The 18,683-nt window shown below is 34.6% G+C and overlaps 1 protein-coding gene across 3 annotated transcripts in view; it reads right to left on the bottom strand.

The window, feature by feature from the left end:
* The window catches only part of LOC128677283 (uncharacterized protein), a 197,218-nt gene that overhangs the window by 32,180 nt on the left and 146,355 nt on the right, over nt 1-18,683 (bottom strand). The window lies entirely within an intron of this gene.

Genomic DNA, 18,683 nt, shown 5'->3' with positions numbered 1-18,683 from the left:
GGAAAACTTATTTTTATGGATTACTTATTCAATGTCTTACAATAGATCTTCTCAACCGGCATCCAGATGAGTTCAAAGTAGTCCTGTTAGATCAACTACAGTTGACATGAAAGAACAACACTGCGAGTCTGTCGACCCTCGCTTTGTTGTAATCTAATTCTGTTTGAATATTTAATGTTAGTCCCGTGAGTTTTTGGGTCGTTAGGCGATTGAGACCGTTAGACATTCGGACCGCGGTCCCAGTCGCCCAAGCGACACTATGTATCTGAATAAGATTGGGAACGCAATGGTTCGAGACGTCCGAATGAACGAATACGTTGTTTGGATTGGGAACGTGAGGATAAGATAATAAATAAATTGACTACGGTTTTTTGTGATCCCTAAAACTGATTCTAAAAAGTTTTTTATTGATTGGGATCTCTATACCGAATTAGTGCTTGGGCGACTGGTTGCGGTCCCAATCGCCTAACAACCCGAGTTTTTGCTATATTCTGACTTCGAATGTAATGAAACTCTTTAGTGAACTACTCCCTTGTGCATAAATATAGTCTTTATGAGCAAAGTGGATGTAGCTGCACGTTTTAAGACTAAGTACATACAAGAAGAAACTTCGTTTGAATAATGTCTTCTTAATTTATTTTTTTTTTTAAATATTCAATGTCGAAATATAGTTTTATGTATTAATGCATCTAATGTCCTATGAATAAATGAAAATAGGTATTACGACAATTATGTTTCTATTTAAATTATTTTAAAAAAATCATATTTTTACATAGAAAGATTAGTTTAAATATACTTTCATCACATAAGATTCCAAATAAATCAAATTCTAAAAAAATCAAACCCACGTTTTTTGTAACAGACACAGAAATAGGAAACTATAGGCAATTGGTCGTTTCATTATACATACCTCATGTAATGATTTTACTAATTATCATTTACTACTATATTAAATAATCAGATAGTAGTGATACTTGTAGACATACCTTTTTATAAGTATTATATTATTGTGAAGAGTGTACGATGTACAACTGTAACATATTCCCAGTGCGATGATATATAAACCATGCACAATCGTGTAACTACAACATTGTGCTATAGGGCTTAGTGCGGGTTTGCTATTACATGTCACTATCGAGTCGATTCTAAGTGAGACGCAGCGAACCAATCAAATTGCACCATTGAGACGCAACTTCGAATCGATTCGATGGTGGGAAGTGAAATGCAGACCCGCACTAAGCCATGTTAACTCAGGCCGGGGGTTCCTTCGAGGCAATACAATATTGTGTTGTCTGTTAGCAACGGTTATTATTACGCCGTCATCTTCAGGATATTGTAAATTTGTGAACAATCTAGATTAAATGGCTACAAACGAGGCGATTTATCAAAATATTTTAGCGGGTTTTGATTTGGTCAACAATGGAGCATAAAACATTTTATACATCATAAAATGCTGACATACATACGTAGATAGAATATAGTTTTCATAATTGATATTTAAAATATGCATCGTTTATAAAACTCCGTCGGAAGATACATACGTTAAAATCCAATGCGCTTTAGGCCCGTCTGGTGTATGTATGTACCCATACTTCCATCCATCCATAATAAACCCCAGTGGAGATATTAAAATGATAACATCAACCTCGGTCTACATTACAGAAACCAGAACAGCAAATATTGAAAAAGAACACATCCTAAATTCAGATTTGGAGTGGAATCTAAAATTAAGTAAATTAAAGTAGGTATTTCAAATTGGAAAATTGTGAAATGCCCAAAAGGCTTGCAATATTTACAAATTGTGAATATAACTCCGAGGATAAGTACATTTGGATATTCCCAATAGAAGAAGGATACTTACAAGCACTCGCTGTTGAATGGATTCGGAACTCTGATACTCACAAAAGACATCAAACATGGCGTCTTAGGTGAGCGACGGAATACCGCCCGTTGCAATGCTACGCTGTACGAGTGATTACGGGGTTAACATAGGCCAATGTTAGACATGTACTCAATGTCATATAGACGTTGCGACGCGCTGTCTACTTCTTTGTCGATCATTTAGGACGCCGGGTAAAAAATAATGTAATGTGTTCCTCTTCGGGGGCGTTCGGATATCTCCGGGGCGGATCTATGTTTATGACAACGAATATGGTTTTATTGGGAAATAAACTGAGAAATAACAGTGATAGGGCCTTGTAACTATCGCAACTTCCAATACGAATCGGGATTGCCATAAATTGAGGAGAATTAATGGTGTTTTTACGACTTATTGAAGTCTCTAAATTGTACTTTAACGAGTGTTGAGAGTTTAAATGTATCGCTGGGTTTTTATTTCAGTGATAAATGGTGGCATGCTTTCATATCTTTGCCAAGACGTTGTTAATTTATATCATGTATGTAATTGGTCGATATTTGTTGCGTCGTCAAATAGTTATAATTGATTTTAAAAAAGGGTTTTATTTTAGGGAAATCGATAACAGAATCTCGCATACTGTACATGTTGAGGTAAGTAAAATCATAGAATTTTACCTTAAAAATAATAAGTAACGATTTTTACAGGTCATATTTAAATAATATTGAAAATATGACAATTCGTTGTTCATTTTATATCTTTAATTGATATGAAGTTTGGAAGGAATATTACGTTTTAAATAAATGCCAAAATAGTTATACTTTTTCGTATTTACATAGACCAAATACAAATGGTTCAAATTTTAAACTCTTTTATATCGAGTGTGTTATTGCTATCACTTTATTTCAGATTTTATTTAAAAGTCACCTATAGGCATCTGATAATAGGTATATTTAATTTATTAAACTTACATTATATTTAAGATATGTATAGATAATCAGCGCAGAATCGTAAACATTGAGACTCTCCAGCTAATCCAACAATATTCGCTGACATTGAAACAGTAATAAGTTTTGATGCTGATTCTTCTCAGCAGTGTTTGTTCCGAAATACCTGTAGTTTGTAGCTTTTTGAGAAATTAATATTTAATGTGAATAAAAGCATATGAATTGGGAACAGTCACGGCTGACCCCTGGACCGATTTTGAAGAAATTTAGTATGCGTATAAATAGAGCCCACAAAGGTTAAATATCAACCCTCAAATAAATGAGGGTGAAAATCAGTTCTGTTTCGTATTACAAAAAAAAGGTTAAAAAAATAGTGTCACCACTCACGTTAGCTATAGGTATAATGACGAGAATCAATATTAAAACCAAAACAAATCACACAAGTATAACTCGTTAGTTAACCTAGCTTTCATATTGGGCCAAATGTAAACTTTCAAAACTTCCAATAAAAATGTATAGGGTTTTGGAGTATCCACGCTCACCGGTTATATTGCTTCATTGCACGTAAAAACAAATTTTATCTCACAAAAAGAATTAACATAATTCAGAAGAAATTTCACTTTTCCTTGCAAACAATTCTTCTTCAATTGAAATGTCACAATTGTTTCCATTTTCCATATTTTAATCCGCCGCGAGACAGGGTCGGCGCGGCCTGTTTCTGAGGCCGTGACCCAAATCGCGTACATGTAAAAATCCGGCCCGCTCTGAGTACGACCCTTCATTACGGCCCTCCATTCATTCCGCCATTTTTATATTATGACCTGCCATAATTTTTATTTCATTTTAATTTGTTAAAGTACTTTTGGTAATGTCGCTGCTGTTGCAAATGGTTATTGGAGATTTAAATTATACGGCACTGCTGATTCATCCGTTTGTGAAATTTGTGATATTTTAGTTCTTTTACTGACAAAACAATACGATCTGTATCGTAATTTCAGTTTGTCAGTACCAATTCTACCTTATTTAAATCGCGAGGTTCTGCCTTGGTATTCCAGGGCATGGTGGCATATCTTCCCGTGGTGTTGTACTACGTGGATGTTGCGACTAAGAGACATATAGTTTTGGCAGCTAATAGACAACAATAGCATATACCCAAAGAGGGCTGATATCAGTCAGGCGGTAAGTTGTAAAGTCCATGGTAAAATCACAGCAAAATCTTCAATCTTTTTCTCCGCTCCGAATGAAATTAGGAACACATAAAATAAGAAAGAGTTTTAGCAAATTTTCTATTCTACAAATATTTATACACGAAAAACGATGTTTTTTCGACATTTTATTCGAGCTTATCGATATCGTAAATACAATGCTGTCACTGTAGAACTCGTCCTAAGCCGATAAACCCATTTTTTCAGCGCGGCTCCATCAATGGAAAATACGGGCCGTCATCGACAGAAGGATTGGCGAGCAAAATAATATGAGAGCAGAAACATACTTCAATATATTATGTCGACCTCCGTAAACGGTAACAGTAACACTTTAAAGTACTACACCAGCAGGTATAAATTACGACATCAATCTGTTTGAATTTGTTCCTATTAAAAATTACCTGTGATGTGATAGAATATAGCTGTGATAGTACATAACTAAAAATAAGACTTTTATCAAGAACACTTGAAATAATTAACACTATTTTATAGCAGGGTTTAACTAGTTAGATACTATTTTAGTGTGGCTAAAACATAAAACAATTTAAAACCCTATTTATTCTAGGAAAAACTGGTTAAGAATATTTATAAAATGTCTAATGGAGTGTTGAGTTCGAGTGTTAGTTCATTGTCAGTTTATTATTTGTTCGTTATTTTTTGTTCTGGATGATATATAATATTACCTGCAAAACGTAGTGTATCTATATATCATATTGAAGTTTATTATATCCATTTATGTTTTCTATTTAGTTTGTGATCGAAGGATCAGGTTGTGGCGGCAACACCTAGAGGTAAGCCGCGGGAGTTAGCAACGCGCACGTATCAAAATTGTTCGATGACATCTCTTGGAAATATTAAGCTTGACGTGAGTTGGGACGAAAAATAACGGTGAAATAAAGAGTAAAGTTAAATAGTAGGACCCCGTCATTACCCTTGGAAATTATAAAATGAAATTTAGGTGAAATCATACAAAATAAACAGAAAATTAAGAAGCTCGTAGCGATATTTTAAATTAAAACAAGTTTTTTAAAATTACTAATCATCAAAATCTCTCTCACATTTTTGCATGTTCCCGGTGGCGTTGGGGGTCGTGAAGCTGCGAAACCCTACTCCTCAGCAAATATATATGCGGTAAATCAAATTACTGCTCAGTCCATAATTGTAAGTATATTGCTCAAATCTGAAAAGTTATAAATAAAATCTGTCTAATTTAATCTGTCTCGCCTTATAAAATAATCATAACTATAAAACAAAGTACTCTGCTACTTCTGTCTGTCTGTCTGTCTGTACTAAAAATAAATATTTCAAAAGTGGTCTGATTCCTGAGGTGTATAATTTTATTGTGTTTTTGCCCTGAACGAAGCCGGGACGGGCAGCTACCCTACAACTCGCTAGTTGTCATATGAATACTTAGAAAACCAACTTTTTACTTTGTGTTAAAGGAAAATAGGCCACGGCGCTCTTCGCGTAATCTCTCAGTGTTTGGTTTTGATTTTGTCTCTCCCCCGATCAGCCGGCTTTGCTTTCGTGAATCGAATCGAAAGTGAGATGAGCCTTTCTTCATAAATTTCGGTTTCGTTACCACCCCAAAATATTTTTAGAGAATACAGCTCAAAAAATATTGACACCATCAAGTGTTTCTGGAATATTTCAATGCGGACTAAATTTGGTAATTGAAATCTATTTTCAGATTTCAGATTGATCATGTATTTATAGAAAAAAAGAAATTTATTTCTTTTATATTTAATATCTACATACAGATTATCTTCAATTATATTATGTTGAATTCATACATTATTAATTTTTCTATGGTTTTACTATACGTGACATAATAACTTTTAACTAATTTTGTTCGATGTGATAATTGAAGTGACTTTTTTAAAATCAATATTTTTTTATTTTAAATACGCTATGTAGGTACATAAATACACGTACCTGTGTCAACCATTAACCATAATTTTACTTTAATATATTAAAGTAATATAAAAGGTTACTCTAACTACTACTAAACTCATTTGTTAATTGTGTTTATGATTTACCAGCAAATGTAATTACATCATAATTAAACCATACGAATTACGAATAGTAACATCCATCGGAACTTTCCAATTTATAAATATTGATAAGATATAAAAACATAAAGTTATATCGAAATAATATATCGATGCGCGACATATGGGCGACGCAAGCCACACCGGAGTCTGTTTACCCAAGCCTGTTTGTCTATGGTATCAATAACATATCGTCTCGGCTCGACACATGCTCGTCTGTTCTTTGTTGTATTCGACGTCTTACTTGAGTGGAGGAACGTTGCACGACGCGAGTGAGATTTTACCCGTAGTCCTACCGTCACGGCGACAACATGAGACATACACAAAATACAGACAGACACGTTTGCTATTGATGCATGGCGTCACGCTGCCATTCCGCGTTGTCGCTAAATCAGGATGCCTTGTAACCCGCGATAGGCTCTTCTATATCTCTATCGATCTTCGGCATCACCGTGCGGCTCACGTTTCCATAGTTCCAAGTTATCCGGCACTAATTGGATGACGTCCCGGCTCCTATCTCTCTATTCGCCCTCCTCACCAATTAAGGGGTATTGATATCGCCCTCCCATTTTTGTTACAACTTTGTTTTCAATCGGAAAGCGGATGCAAAACAAATCTAATTTGTCTATTTTAGGACGGACATGAAAATAGGCCGTGTATTTTTATTTGGTTGTATTTTGGAGGGTGGCGAATGCATACTAAATGGTTGGTTTGCTTTTGCATGTAGTTGTAATTGATATAATAACACCGTTTCTTATGATTTACTAACCTAATTGATGGTTGAGTGAATAAAAGAAGTATAGAAAAATTTATTGCTTTTTCAACAATTGAAAGAAGTAAAAATTACATTGAATCATCACGCGATCTTCACCAACAATAGAAAGATACAACGATGACTCAATGGAGTGAGCGGCAAAATGTTACAATTTATGATGCCGAGGCTGGTAACACTGGGTGTTGCCAGCGGAATGCGAATGAGATCGCTCAATCGTGATGATTAAGAGTAATTCATTCAACGAGCGCAGGCTTTGTACTGGGGCAGGTAAGGTGGTCACGTATCTTGGTACTGTGTCGAACATGGGTGGCTTTAGATTCGCTGTGTTACGAATTAAATTATTCACATTTAAATACGACTCAAGAGTCGCTTCTACATCATAATATTAAGACCTTTAGCTCTTATATAAGAAGAACAGAGTTGATAACGTATAAGTCTCTGACATTTTTTGTAGCGTCCCACTGCTAGGCAAAAAACTTTAATTACTCCCGTCTGCAACCAGGTGTTATAATATCTAGTTGCTACTAGTTAGCCATAGCTAGGTTTATCATCATGTTGTCTTTTTCTATGTTATTATGAATTTATTTTAGAAAAAGTACCGTTTTATTTCTTACAAAATAATACAGAGTGTATTTGAGATCGACAGCTAAAATAGAACGGTAAAGTTTGCGAAAAACGCAAGCGGTCATCTAACATAACAACATCTCTGGTTGTACGACTAACAAAAAGAATAGTTACCGGTCAGTCGTCGCCAAATAATCCGGGGAATTCGTACGTAGGAATTTCCTTTTATGTTTCTATTTGAAAAACCTCTGACGAGGCGGTCCATTGTTGTTTCCCGTAGATTTGTGTCCTGTTTTTGTCGTTTTGTCGCCGGGTTATCAATGCGAGTGCTATCGATAAATGTTGCTTCGGGAAAGTGGCTTAGAATTCTGTGAAACAGTTCGAAAATGTAACGATGAAAAGTGTTATTTTTTATCGATGTAGATACTCAGTATATTTAACTTCTATTATTAAATGGAAATAACAAGATAATTGCATATTTAAATACTAGCGACAAGCCCCGGCTTCCCACGGGTGCAATATTATGCATGTTATATAAATATAAACCTTCCTCTTTGTTTCAAATTATGTAATGAAGATGTTTACTCATAGAAGACAGCTGTGAATAATATTATGGAATAAAAAAAATCCAGCGAAGAAATTATATTGGCTATCAAATAGGCAATAGTACGTAAAAAAATAAATTATTATTTGATTTTCGACAGATTTGACAGAGTCGTAAGTGATTGAGTTCACAAATATGAAAAAATAATTCTAGAAAATCGAGGTAATCAAATGGAAAATTAATACCCAACTTAAATAAGCCCACGTGTTTACATCACAGACATTATGTTCAACAACATTATTTTCGCAGTTCATTTTTTGCCTCAGCGGGGGAGGCGGCGCTTTTTGTTCCGCATGCTTTTCAAAACGGGTGCCCTGCCATTTGTCATTGCTGCTATAGCTTTTGTCTTTTCGTTTCCCAGATATTTATCTTCGGTGGAACTGAAAGGAGTTCATTATTTAGCACCGTTATTGTTGGGACACCCGAGTGGTTCGCGACTGCTGAATTCTTCGAGCGACGCCCAGACTTTGCGACATTTATGATCAGCGTAAATTAAAACAATCTCGATCTGTATATTGTATCCAATTCATCGTTAGTTAATTCTATCGTGAGTTATTTCGTATAAACAATGTTTCACAAAAGTTAACTTTTTAATTAATTGACTGGTAAATCGTCTATATGTGGATTTATATGTATAAAATTGTTAGAAAAAGGGCTTCTCATAAAAGCTAATTTCACGTATTTGTTGCACCGACAAATTCGTTTTTTACGAACGTACTTTGGAAGGAAGGCATAATTTTTATAGCGACCCGTCAATTCTCTATGTTTAACTAACCGACGCGCGTTTCTTTCCCCGCGTAATAAAACTGACCTTTTTCTTTTACGGCTTCACGGACAATCGGGGAAATATAATGTGAATTTGTCAAGAAAATCCAACACCTCGAGGATTGGATCAAGTTTACCTTTTTAAGAAAACAACTGTGTCCCGGGGGAGGGTGGGATTACAGTTAGGCCTATAGTCTGCCCACGTCCGTGTGTTCGACTCCTCTTGCGGGATAAGCGAGATCCGTGTTAAGCTTTACAATAAAACTCCACTCTCACAGTTTACTTTGAGTGTCCTTCTCGATCCGTGTCGATTTTAGGGTTCCGTAGATAAAGTTCCGGCTGTTTACCTGTCCGCTTGTCAATAACATTGGATTTATATTTTTAAACATTATCAAAGTAGTGGTGTGCAAAACTTATTCGTATATTGAAAATAGCGACAAATAGGATGGATGGTTTTGGTAAAAAATTTGATTGCCATTCTGCTACACAACTCTGACTACGTAGCGGCGGCGTAGAAGACTTCGTGCAAAGTAATTTCATATGACTTTACACGACTGAAAGAATAATCAATTATAAGGTTACTATTAGGTACTATTATTTATAGGCAAAATCACGATTCCCGCTTTACCGGCTTACAAGCTTTGTGTACTTGAAATGTTTTGATAAGTATGAGATAATACATGTGCTTGTAAAATATGTTTTTGCTATTTTTATAATATCTATAGACACTCAGTACCTGCTCTTGTTATCGTTATTGATATGTACAGGTAAGTATATACTGATTACTATATGGAAAACTGTATAGTTTGTTCAAGAAAACAGTAATTACAACGGAACAATTTTGTTATTTATTTTGGTAAATCCTAAAAAACAATTCCGCATGATTTGTCTGAATATTTTTGTTACATTCTTGATAGACGTCTACGTAGATTAAGTATTGGTCGAATATTTCTCATATCATCATCATTCATCGGAATTGATATGCCACGTGATCTCCCCCGTGTCAAGCCACAACCAAATTCCCGCTCGACTAGTGACGACGGTCTATTTGCTTTCAATACAGCTTTAGGCGATTCTTACACGACGGCGCACGGCCGTGCGTCGCGGACTTCACGTATCGCACGGGCCTCTATGTAAACCGCCCGACTTTCGCCACAGATCATATAATACTTCCAGTACCACTACTACTTTACTTTTCCCTAAAATTTTCTTCCATGTAGCAAACATAAAGGAATTTTAGTATGTAATATTAATATTTTTAGATTACTGAATGAAAATGAAATGTTTCTAGGAAGCTGGATGCTGTAGTGTAGTCATTAGGTTATGAAATAAGCTAACAAGGTTTGTAAACGATTCATTTATCAGGCTCTCTTAAAAATAAACTTCCATTTATTCTCCTCCAATTATGATTATTTAAGTGCGTAAATCGATCGTACAACATCACTAATACATCTGTTTTGTTTACTAACACATCCGCAGTTTGTGGCGGCGGCAGTAGGTATAGACGGTGCCACGAAGCCGCGCAGCGCAGTGTGTGAACAGCCTTATTATTATTTTTAGCCCTTCTGTTTGCCCCATTTGCAGATGGAAAAACAACATTCGGTTTATAGGAAAATATGTTGTTGTTTTGCACAACATTGTTAACTCTGTATTAAATATGATATACTCGTATAATGGGAAATCTTGGGTATTGTTATGACATGGTTATGACATAATATATTAGTAGAGTTGTTACAGAAGTTATCATTAAGATTGAAGCATAGGCATTTTGTGTGCAAGTCGTTGTGTGTGTTACATTCCACGTGACGACCACGACTCTCAGCCTTGAGGAATACGACTAGATTAGATAGGTACAGTTACTTCGAAAATCTTCGGAAGATATAGACCAATATATCTCAGATGTTATTAAGAGCTGCATTAGCTGCTGGCTACCGCAGCCCACTGGGATTACCTGGCGGTTTGGCACTTCTCCAACCATGGCAACCACTTAACTTTCGAACCTTAGCTCCCCGCTTTAAATGTTACGACTTTTATCTTTCTTGTTAGGTAACCGTCGCTATCTTCGAAAACAGTTTGGGATAAATTTATTAGCATATTTTTCAAAGCGATTTGATCTATTTTTATTCTAGAACGTGCCTTCGAAAATTTTTCTTGAATAATTTAGGTACAAAAATAGGTAATTATATTCTTGTTGACAGTTGGTCAAGTGAAAAGTATATAAAACAGTTTAAGAAATATAACATCAATATTATACGAGCAAAATGTTCATAAATAAACTTAATTATAAATTAGGCACATATATACCAGTGGCGTAACTAAAGCTTGGCAAATCGGATACCCCGCTATATGTCCCTGTGCCAAACTTATTTGTCAGTCATAGACACTGCAGGTACCTACAGCTAAAGAAAACCATAAAGGTCGCTTTTCCTTCTCATAAAGTTTTTTTTTCAGTATCATTATTATAAGCTTGTTAACTCTGTCTACTCCCTAAGAAATACAGTCATGTTACTCTATCTGACACTGTAAATGGCAGGAAAATTAGATAGGTTGTAAAATTGGGGGCCCCTAGCATTTTTCCCCGACAGGAGTTTTCAACGGCTCCCAAGGGTGTAGTTACGCCACTGATACCTACATAAGTGCTTGTAGGTGAAAATTCAACATAATGGACTCACTCGTCAACCACCCAAGCGACTCCATCTCAATGAAGAAAGCAAATTGAGACAAATAACGAAGCGGAATATGTTCGCATTGAAAGTACAGATAGATGACATTACATGACAAATATAATGAATCAAAATATCCTAGGTAGATTATACTGGAGCCAGTACTTTCAAAAACTTTTGATCCAAAGTTTATGTATTGCTATCCTTTTCTGCTGTAGCCGAAACTTTTCTTCTTGCGCTCTAAATAATATAACTGACGAAGTGACTACAAGTTATACTTGTGTATCGCAATACATAAAACAGAGAGGTCGAGCTGCCAATGAAAGAGATAGCAATGTATGTACTTATCATCAAAAAGTTCTTGGAAGTACTGGCTCCAGTATAATCTACAGTTTCACGTATGTATTATAAGTCATGCAGCTTATCGGGGCCTGGCAGGCACCCAAGCCGGCTCCGACCGCAAGTCCATCTGACTTCGAGTTGTCTCGTAGACGATTGGTGAACGGGTTAACTGGAGAGCACGGCTATTGGTTAGATAAGGCTAAAGTTCGTGTCACTGTAATAAATCTGTTCACTCTACTAAAGAAAATCTATTCTGAAAAAGACTCATTTTGGGTTAAAAAAAATCTTTATTCTCGCAAGAAATTAACTCACAAAACAGCAAAATTGTCGTTCTATGCAAAGTAGTCTCTATGCGATATGATATTTTTTTCGGATGTATAGTAGCATAAGTATAGTAGCATAAGCATATAAATAAGGTTGTGACAAGTCATTTTGAAAAAAAAAAGTCAGGTGCTTTTTTCTTGAGAAAAAAAAACTATGTAGAGGTATATTTTTCTATAACACAATATGAAATAATGATATTTACCTAGTTCTGACAATCGGTAGTAAATATGTCTGCTGCAAATTAAGTACGAAAGTACGATTATGATCACGAATGAACTTAAATTCAAATTATTTATTTGCTTAAAGTAAATCAGGGACAAAAGGAGAACGAAGAGAAGCAGTAAGAATGATAAACTTGCTTTTTGATGTAATAAACTTTGATGTATGCATTATTTGACACGAAGTTATATTAACAAACCCAATGACGCGTGTTGCGTAAACAAATCGTATATAATTAAACTTGAATTGTGCCTATATCCATTCAATGAATGTTCATTGAAACGAAGTTGAATCGAAATTGCGAATTCGTTCGAATTTCGAATTTCAGCTATTTAATTGCGAAAATCATAATCTCATTAGTACTAAATCATTTACATCTATTCCGGTTTACGCACTTTAAATGACGGCTCTGTTACCTTTGTGTGTATTTATATGTTTATCAATTGTTGTATTCGAAATATTTGCGTGTTTAATTTATGCAAAATGTTTGCAAAGTTCTAAGTGCGAGAGAGGAATGAAACTCTTTTGATATTATTTTTTATTCCTATGTCCCCTGGCACAGAGTATAAATGAAACAAATATACAGATAGGTAAGTACTTATGTCTCTGTAAACAAAGAGTTCGTGTTCACTCACCCGAAATATCGCATAATCGCAGCCGGGTCAGTCGCATATAATTTAGAAGTTATTACGAAATTCCCATACGGAACGCGTGACATATTAACGAAACTCGAAACTCAAAATAGCTAATTTCTTGACAGGTACAAATAATTAAGGTAACATTAAACAACTACTTCTGTATTTATTCAGATATCAGCCTTCATAGGCATCACAAAAATATAAATAAAATGTAGACCATTGACATATACGAAAGTTTCCTCTTCTACTTTGTAGCCATTTTGTGACAGCGGACTCAGACAAGAGCACATCGTAAACAATAAAGTCGTAAGAAGCTAAATAACATCAGACATTCGCAGCGCGTTTCGGCCTTTCAGTTTTCCAGTCACGGATCGTTAAATGAAATAAGAATCTGTCATAATTTGTTCCAATGAAGCTGGGGATATCACTGAGAGTGAAATTTTAAGAGATTGGCGTCGTAATGGATATTATTTCAGATGTAATTAATTTAGACACGCTTTGGACAGACGCGAATGACGTGCTCAATGTCACGACTGCTATATTGTCAACTAATCAAAAAGGCCATTTTAAAGGTTTAAAAATAGAACGTGGAGAATTTAAATTTGGACGAAAATATTTTTTTAGGTCAATCAAGTTTATTATTGATTTTCTACTTAATTTTACTTAGGTACCTTACATATTATTGTTCCCCTTTATATTTGCTTTTGGATTTCCAATAATTTATTCATTCATTCTGAATTATCAGGATCTTACGTAAACAGTTGACGGAAGACATATTAATGACAGTTGTACGTCGATTTGCAGCATCCATGGAATACCCACTACCTCCGTGATTTGCAGTGAAAGTGCAATCAACGCGGTAATTTAAAAAAAAACAGCCTTGAACAAGCGTTGGCCCTCCTAACCTCCCAAAGCCACGATAGACACTGCGATTCTTAATCGAATCGTTAAAATATTAACATAACATAAAATTCAAGTTGTAATCATGTCAAATATGACCAGTATCCTAAGGAATATTATCGAAAATTTAGTAGATGGTGGGTTGGATCTTAGTAATTGCTTGATTAATTATTAGCAGGCAAGAGATGGGGTTAAAACGAGACGAGGGTCGAAGATCCACGACGACATCAATAAGCTTTAATTGGGAAGGACCATCGGGGCTATTATCTGTGGTGGATTTGATAGCTGAGGCAGGAACACATGGCGGCAGATCTTAGGGGGAGGAAAAAAAAAGTTTTTTTTTCAAAAATATGAATAATATTTGTCAAAGAATTAATTTAGGTATTTATACAACGACCCCATTCATTCATTTGCGTCCAAGCCCAAGATTATACAAGGAACCTAGTGGTTAATTTAAATAATTTATTAGCACGCGAAAGGTCTTATAATAAAGGTTGCAAATCATAATGTTTAATTATCTTTAAAAAACAAATGTTATTTGCTTAAGTAATATTATCTCGTGTTATATTATTATAATGATTGTAAATTAGGCTTGCGTTTCGAATGTTAGACGTGAGTAATATAGGGGCGGCGAAAATGTAATACCCCAAGGGTGGAAAATGTATCTAAATCCGTCATTAGCTATTGGCTGTTCCCAATTAGCGATATCTCCGATCTCGATGCCGAATCCTAGGAATAGGTTTCGGACACTGCGTGGGTGACTAAATACAGATAAACTTAATAAAAATAGAATAATTTTTATATTGTATTTTGGTTTAATAAGATAATAGTTTAGGGGCCGAGAGCAACCAACTCTCATTTAAAGCCACTTTTAATCATATTGGCTAAAACTTCACAACAGTACCTAAGAATTTTATGAGACGAAACGCAAAAAAAAAAATTACACGGCACGAAATCCTAAATTATATTTTCATTCTTAGATTTTTTAAAATTACGTAATATAATGTTATACATTTGAAAAAACTCTGATGAGTGATTAAGTACTTACCTAAAACGGTATAATTATTTACAAGGGTTAAATGAAACACCCACAATTACAATTTGGCATAATTTCAATATTTTCGTTAAAAATTTGAAGGTAAAATTAATAATATATAGCATGTCGTTCATACGCAATAACCTAAAAATAAAATTATCTTTTCACAAACCACCGGAGGACACCTTATAACAAACAAGCGTCCTGTAACGTGTCATAAAATCCACATTTAGCACATTTATGAGGGCACAAAGAAAGGCGAATGTATTTGGTATAGTGTGGGGTGTTACCCCTTCCGTCCCTTCTCCCCTTTGTTGATATTAGGCTGACCTACAAACACAGTTCCGATCTCATCCCTTACCGTAACAGAGTAGGTATTTAACCATTCTGTTAATAATAGATATCTATTGTTTTATTTTCTCTCTTTTGAAATATTGTGATTGTTTGAAATTTGAACCATAATCATAAAGTATTTTTTCACATTATTCTCAAAGCCACAAATAACTAACATTTTGGGACTATCACTGATGAGAAGAATTATATATATATATATATATATAAAGTTGTTGGTGCAAAAGTCCACCAGCAAAAAAGGTAACGTGGCAGTAGAAGCTTTGCCTCAAAAGCAAGGAGGCCTTTCATAACGGTCGACTGTACATAATCTTTAGCACTTCGTAGTTAGATGCATTTGTATTCACAAAGTAATTTCCCTGAACCAAAACATAGTAACATAAATAAAGTATTACGACTAACAAACAATTTTATTCTGAAAAAATACTCTAAAAATTTGTGGCATATTCACCAAACAATCCGTAAAGAATAACTAGATAAGTATACAAAGTTTTGATTGCTAAAACCTGCGTTGGACTACTGTGAAATTGATTCCGACTCCGATTAAAACTTTCCAGTATTTTTTTCTATTTCATTCATCCATATTTCCAACAAAAACGCGGAACGTCTGTTAACTTCGCATTGAAAAGAAAATTGCTGGACTGATTTTGATAAGATTTAAGACCGAAACAGCAAGCACTTATTATTCAGTAGCTATTTATATATTTTGTTGCAAAAAAGAACTAGTCATAATTATTGTTTGAAGTATATAAAAATAATTGCCTCGAAATACTCAATTCGAGGCAATTATTGTATTTAAAAATGCTGCCGCCGATCAGTTTCTTGAGGGCTAACTGGGTTTAGGAACCGGGGTGCAGTCCTCTGGTAGTTACGCCACAATATATTTTCGCTTTTACATGCAACAAATATTTCACAAAGAGCCCTCGCCATGAAATTGTAGATAAATATTAGTGGTATGAACGCAGAGGATTATTGATTTTAAAATTTTATTTACAGAGTAGTTCGGTTTCGCGTATTTGCTCGGCTGCGATCAGTGATTCAGTTTTGTTTGTGTAACTTGATTGCAAAATACTACATGATTGTGGTTCCTGGTATCCGGTATCTGTAAATAAAACTTATTTAAACCTAAAATGATGCATATATTACGTATGTATTAAGATGAATAGGCTAAGAATAAGATTATCTTTTGAACTTGCTAGTTCGGCAATGAATAGTCAAACTTGCGACAGAAAAGTTAAATAAATGTTAAAAAATACAAAATACGTATGATCTGTGAGAAACAATCTGCAACCGTAATGACTACTATTGAAAGCAACACAATATCATCAGTGCATAAAAAAATATAACCTTGATTGCGGAAACAATAATCTCGTGGTAAAAAAATTCAAAGCGCCACTGTGAATTGGGCCTTTGCCAAAAAAACAAAAAAGCGAGTAGGCAACATCGGATAGGCAATTTATTAGCGATCGGCCGTCGCGTGGTCGCGTGACTCAACACCAAAAAGATCGGAAATGAAACACTCCAAGCCTTTTAGTATTTGTATTAACTTTTCTCCTCGGTTTTACGACTCCCCGTATTCCTATTCGATGTAGTTTTATTGCCCTTGTGTGTACAACGCATTATTGTTATACTGTCTTGAGAACGCCTCTTTTGTAAAATTACATTTTTTTTGTGTATGTATATATGTATATGTAGATAATTAATTAAAATTTCTATACAATAACTATCTTTTGTATTTCTGAGCGAAAGCGGAACAGACATGATTTTCATAGCCCATTATATTAGTTATTAGGGGTTAATTTTTGAAAAAAAAGTAGTTGTGTTTTTTAACTATATGCATATAAAATTTCATCAAAACAGCCGTGAAAGCGGAACAGACAGACAGACTTTCGTATTCATCGTATTTTTTTTTATATCAAGCTTTAGGTATATTTAGCTGCCAATGTAACTACGTTTATTAGGGCTGAATATCGAAGCTTTTGAAGCAGCATATCTTCAGCGGATAGAATATACATATCCATTAGCATCCAAGCTAAAAGTATGGAAGCACATGCACGACAGTAAAAGCTTGTTTGAAAAATGAAATTTTTGTAAAATACTTATTTAAGGGAATAAATCATATGGTTAGAAAACTATGAGCAGGTGATAACATTTTGCGAAAGTGATATATTCCGTCAACACCGCACACGTATAATTTTCTTCTACTAATTTATTTGTGTAAATGGAGAAGTAGTTTAGTAATTAGTCAACGAGGGGTAAGTAAATGGCAATTAGGGCGTTTAGGGAAGCGCTCGACGGTGAATATTTACAGAATTAACTGCAAATGTTCCTCTGAGAACTAACACTTCTCCTTCTTCAATAATAAAGTACGTGTGCGTTTAAATATTCCGTAGGTATGAAGTTGTGATGGCAAATTGTATGTCGGTCACATTTTTTACTGCAACATCGTGTCATAGTATCGAAGTGTATTATATTTACAAGTATGTTCTCCAAAGAATAAAAGTTTACAAAATCGTTAATTTAGTTTATACAATAGGAAGAAATTGATACAAAGTTATGACTAAATTTTCAACGATAGAATCTAATATTCATTCAGAATAACATTCATTTCAAACACCACATTCATATTGGAATATTATATTGCATTAATCTGTAAATTAGAGCCTGTTTAACATGCCTCGTAAACGTTTAGTTAATTTGATCACAGTAACATGATGATTCTAGCACTCGTGGAATTTCAGTTCGTAATGATTGTTTGTTATTGGTTTTTATGTAAATGAATGTAACTAGCACCTATATGTTCTCAATGCTATAAACATGTTATAAATTGAACTACTGTAGAATTTGGTTTATAACATACATAGTTAAAAAGAAACCGTAGTGTGTTGGAATAAATGAATATTTATACTGTAAAAAAATATACTGTGAAAAAATATTTTTATTAGAAGATCAACAATCAAGGTAGATATGCGCTGAAAATCTGATTCGTATTGGAAAGATTTAATTGTAAATTTAAAATTTTTATAATGTAACTAAGAGAATGCTATGAGATAACTAAAAAGGTTAGTAGGTATAATTGTCACGGACATAGGCACAGAACAGAAATTGCTTTAAATTTAATATTTGATGGGATCAAAACACAGACATGGACGAATATCAGATTAAGTCCCAAAAATAGGTCTTCAAAATGTATTCTACCTAAAATGCTTTATCATTTTCACAAACCAATTTCGGTAAAGGGTAAAATTATCTATGTGTGGGTGCCACGCATCTATATATGTAGGCACTATAAGACGGCTCCCTTTGTAACACTGAAGACAAATAGAGGCAATCGTCACGGTCCATTGGTTGTTATGAACCGGAAACTAACCGGAACTGTGAACGCTGTGACGTGTCTTAGTTTAGCCTCGTTACCCGCCAATCCGCATTGGGCCCGCTACATGG

Source organism: Plodia interpunctella, chromosome 17 (genome assembly GCF_027563975.2).
Source record: "Plodia interpunctella isolate USDA-ARS_2022_Savannah chromosome 17, ilPloInte3.2, whole genome shotgun sequence".
Lineage (NCBI taxonomy): Eukaryota > Metazoa > Arthropoda > Insecta > Lepidoptera > Pyralidae > Plodia > Plodia interpunctella.
Note: the sequence above shows the minus strand (reverse complement) of the source record. Positions and strands in the feature narration are given on the sequence as shown.